This window comes from Centroberyx gerrardi, chromosome 15, assembly GCF_048128805.1.
Source record: "Centroberyx gerrardi isolate f3 chromosome 15, fCenGer3.hap1.cur.20231027, whole genome shotgun sequence".
NCBI lineage: Eukaryota > Metazoa > Chordata > Actinopteri > Beryciformes > Berycidae > Centroberyx > Centroberyx gerrardi.
Genome location: NC_136011.1, coordinates 30898322 through 30903744, shown reverse-complemented (window position 1 = coordinate 30903744; position 5423 = coordinate 30898322).

Sequence of the window (5423 nt, the reverse complement as noted above, 5' to 3'; positions counted from 1 at the left end):
ACCCTAACCCTAACCCTAACCCTAACCCTAACCCTAACCCTAACCCTAACCCTAACCCTAACCCTAACCCTAACCCTAACCCTAACCCTAACCCTAACCCTAACCCTAACCCTAACCCTAACCCTAACCCTAACCCTAACCCTAACCCTAACCCTAACCCTAACCCTAACCCTAACCCTAACCCTAACCCTAACCCTAACCCTAACCCTAACCCTAACCCTAACCCTAACCCTAACCCTAACCCTAACCCTAACCCTAACCCTAACCCTAACCCTAACCCTAACCCTAACCCTAACCCTAACCCTAACCCTAACCCTAACCCTAACCCTAACCCTAACCCTAACCCTAACCCTAACCCTAACCCTAACCCTAACCCTAACCCTAACCCTAACCCTAACCCTAACCCTAACCCTAACCCTAACCCTAACCCTAACCCTAACCCTAACCCTAACCCTAACCCTAACCCTAACCCTAACCCTAACCCTAACCCTAACCCTAACCCTAACCCTAACCCTAACCCTAACCCTAACCCTAACCCTAACCCTAACCCTAACCCTAACCCTAACCCTAACCCTAACCCTAACCCTAACCCTAACCCTAACCCTAACCCTAACCCTAACCCTAACCCTAACCCTAACCCTAACCCTAACCCTAACCCTAACCCTAACCCTAACCCTAACCCTAACCCTAACCCTAACCCTAACCCTAACCCTAACCCTAACCCTAACCCTAACCCTAACCCTAACCCTAACCCTAACCCTAACCCTAACCCTAACCCTAACCCTAACCCTAACCCTAACCCTAACCCTAACCCTAACCCTAACCCTAACCCTAACCCTAACCCTAACCCTAACCCTAACCCTAACCCTAACCCTAACCCTAACCCTAACCCTAACCCTAACCCTAACCCTAACCCTAACCCTAACCCTAACCCTAACCCTAACCCTAACCCTAACCCTAACCCTAACCCTAACCCTAACCCTAACCCTAACCCTAACCCTAACCCTAACCCTAACCCTAACCCTAACCCTAACCCTAACCCTAACCCTAACCCTAACCCTAACCCTAACCCTAACCCTAACCCTAACCCTAACCCTAACCCTAACCCTAACCCTAACCCTAACCCTAACCCTAACCCTAACCCTAACCCTAACCCTAACCCTAACCCTAACCCTAACCCTAACCCTAACCCTAACCCTAACCCTAACCCTAACCCTAACCCTAACCCTAACCCTAACCCTAACCCTAACCCTAACCCTAACCCTAACCCTAACCCTAACCCTAACCCTAACCCTAACCCTAACCCTAACCCTAACCCTAACCCTAACCCTAACCCTAACCCTAACCCTAACCCTAACCCTAACCCTAACCCTAACCCTAACCCTAACCCTAACCCTAACCCTAACCCTAACCCTAACCCTAACCCTAACCCTAACCCTAACCCTAACCCTAACCCTAACCCTAACCCTAACCCTAACCCTAACCCTAACCCTAACCCTAACCCTAACCCTAACCCTAACCCTAACCCTAACCCTAACCCTAACCCTAACCCTAACCCTAACCCTAACCCTAACCCTAACCCTAACCCTAACCCTAACCCTAACCCTAACCCTAACCCTAACCCTAACCCTAACCCTAACCCTAACCCTAACCCTAACCCTAACCCTAACCCTAACCCTAACCCTAACCCTAACCCTAACCCTAACCCTAACCCTAACCCTAACCCTAACCCTAACCCTAACCCTAACCCTAACCCTAACCCTAACCCTAACCCTAACCCTAACCCTAACCCTAACCCTAACCCTAACCCTAACCCTAACCCTAACCCTAACCCTAACCCTAACCCTAACCCTAACCCTAACCCTAACCCTAACCCTAACCCTAACCCTAACCCTAACCCTAACCCTAACCCTAACCCTAACCCTAACCCTAACCCTAACCCTAACCCTAACCCTAACCCTAACCCTAACCCTAACCCTAACCCTAACCCTAACCCTAACCCTAACCCTAACCCTAACCCTAACCCTAACCCTAACCCTAACCCTAACCCTAACCCTAACCCTAACCCTAACCCTAACCCTAACCCTAACCCTAACCCTAACCCTAACCCTAACCCTAACCCTAACCCTAACCCTAACCCTAACCCTAACCCTAACCCTAACCCTAACCCTAACCCTAACCCTAACCCTAACCCTAACCCTAACCCTAACCCTAACCCTAACCCTAACCCTAACCCTAACCCTAACCCTAACCCTAACCCTAACCCTAACCCTAACCCTAACCCTAACCCTAACCCTAACCCTAACCCTAACCCTAACCCTAACCCTAACCCTAACCCTAACCCTAACCCTAACCCTAACCCTAACCCTAACCCTAACCCTAACCCTAACCCTAACCCTAACCCTAACCCTAACCCTAACCCTAACCCTAACCCTAACCCTAACCCTAACCCTAACCCTAACCCTAACCCTAACCCTAACCCTAACCCTAACCCTAACCCTAACCCTAACCCTAACCCTAACCCTAACCCTAACCCTAACCCTAACCCTAACCCTAACCCTAACCCTAACCCTAACCCTAACCCTAACCCTAACCCTAACCCTAACCCTAACCCTAACCCTAACCCTAACCCTAACCCTAACCCTAACCCTAACCCTAACCCTAACCCTAACCCTAACCCTAACCCTAACCCTAACCCTAACCCTAACCCTAACCCTAACCCTAACCCTAACCCTAACCCTAACCCTAACCCTAACCCTAACCCTAACCCTAACCCTAACCCTAACCCTAACCCTAACCCTAACCCTAACCCTAACCCTAACCCTAACCCTAACCCTAACCCTAACCCTAACCCTAACCCTAACCCTAACCCTAACCCTAACCCTAACCCTAACCCTAACCCTAACCCTAACCCTAACCCTAACCCTAACCCTAACCCTAACCCTAACCCTAACCCTAACCCTAACCCTAACCCTAACCCTAACCCTAACCCTAACCCTAACCCTAACCCTAACCCTAACCCTAACCCTAACCCTAACCCTAACCCTAACCCTAACCCTAACCCTAACCCTAACCCTAACCCTAACCCTAACCCTAACCCTAACCCTAACCCTAACCCTAACCCTAACCCTAACCCTAACCCTAACCCTAACCCTAACCCTAACCCTAACCCTAACCCTAACCCTAACCCTAACCCTAACCCTAACCCTAACCCTAACCCTAACCCTAACCCTAACCCTAACCCTAACCCTAACCCTAACCCTAACCCTAACCCTAACCCTAACCCTAACCCTAACCCTAACCCTAACCCTAACCCTAACCCTAACCCTAACCCTAACCCTAACCCTAACCCTAACCCTAACCCTAACCCTAACCCTAACCCTAACCCTAACCCTAACCCTAACCCTAACCCTAACCCTAACCCTAACCCTAACCCTAACCCTAACCCTAACCCTAACCCTAACCCTAACCCTAACCCTAACCCTAACCCTAACCCTAACCCTAACCCTAACCCTAACCCTAACCCTAACCCTAACCCTAACCCTAACCCTAACCCTAACCCTAACCCTAACCCTAACCCTAACCCTAACCCTAACCCTAACCCTAACCCTAACCCTAACCCTAACCCTAACCCTAACCCTAACCCTAACCCTAACCCTAACCCTAACCCTAACCCTAACCCTAACCCTAACCCTAACCCTAACCCTAACCCTAACCCTAACCCTAACCCTAACCCTAACCCTAACCCTAACCCTAACCCTAACCCTAACCCTAACCCTAACCCTAACCCTAACCCTAACCCTAACCCTAACCCTAACCCTAACCCTAACCCTAACCCTAACCCTAACCCTAACCCTAACCCTAACCCTAACCCTAACCCTAACCCTAACCCTAACCCTAACCCTAACCCTAACCCTAACCCTAACCCTAACCCTAACCCTAACCCTAACCCTAACCCTAACCCTAACCCTAACCCTAACCCTAACCCTAACCCTAACCCTAACCCTAACCCTAACCCTAACCCTAACCCTAACCCTAACCCTAACCCTAACCCTAACCCTAACCCTAACCCTAACCCTAACCCTAACCCTAACCCTAACCCTAACCCTAACCCTAACCCTAACCCTAACCCTAACCCTAACCCTAACCCTAACCCTAACCCTAACCCTAACCCTAACCCTAACCCTAACCCTAACCCTAACCCTAACCCTAACCCTAACCCTAACCCTAACCCTAACCCTAACCCTAACCCTAACCCTAACCCTAACCCTAACCCTAACCCTAACCCTAACCCTAACCCTAACCCTAACCCTAACCCTAACCCTAACCCTAACCCTAACCCTAACCCTAACCCTAACCCTAACCCTAACCCTAACCCTAACCCTAACCCTAACCCTAACCCTAACCCTAACCCTAACCCTAACCCTAACCCTAACCCTAACCCTAACCCTAACCCTAACCCTAACCCTAACCCTAACCCTAACCCTAACCCTAACCCTAACCCTAACCCTAACCCTAACCCTAACCCTAACCCTAACCCTAACCCTAACCCTAACCCTAACCCTAACCCTAACCCTAACCCTAACCCTAACCCTAACCCTAACCCTAACCCTAACCCTAACCCTAACCCTAACCCTAACCCTAACCCTAACCCTAACCCTAACCCTAACCCTAACCCTAACCCTAACCCTAACCCTAACCCTAACCCTAACCCTAACCCTAACCCTAACCCTAACCCTAACCCTAACCCTAACCCTAACCCTAACCCTAACCCTAACCCTAACCCTAACCCTAACCCTAACCCTAACCCTAACCCTAACCCTAACCCTAACCCTAACCCTAACCCTAACCCTAACCCTAACCCTAACCCTAACCCTAACCCTAACCCTAACCCTAACCCTAACCCAACCCTAACCCTAACCCTAACCCTAACCCTAACCCTAACCCTAACCCTAACCCTAACCCTAACCCTAACCTAACCCTAACCCTAACCCTAACCCTAACCCTAACCCTAACCCTAACCCTAACCCTAACCCTAACCCTAACCCTAACCCTAACCCTAACCCTAACCCTAACCCTAACCCTAACCCTAACCCTAACCCTAACCCTAACCCTAACCCTAACCCTAACCCTAACCCTAACCCTAACCCTAACCCTAACCCTAACCCTAACCCTAACCCTAACCCTAACCCTAACCCTAACCCTAACCCTAACCCTAACCCTAACCCTAACCCTAACCCTAACCCTAACCCTAACCCTAACCCTAACCCTAACCCTAACCCTAACCCTAACCCTAACCCTAACCCTAACCCTAACCCTAACCCTAACCCTAACCCTAACCCTAACCCTAACCCTAACCCTAACCCTAACCCTAACCCTAACCCTAACCCTAACCCTAACCCTAACCTAACCCTAACCTAACC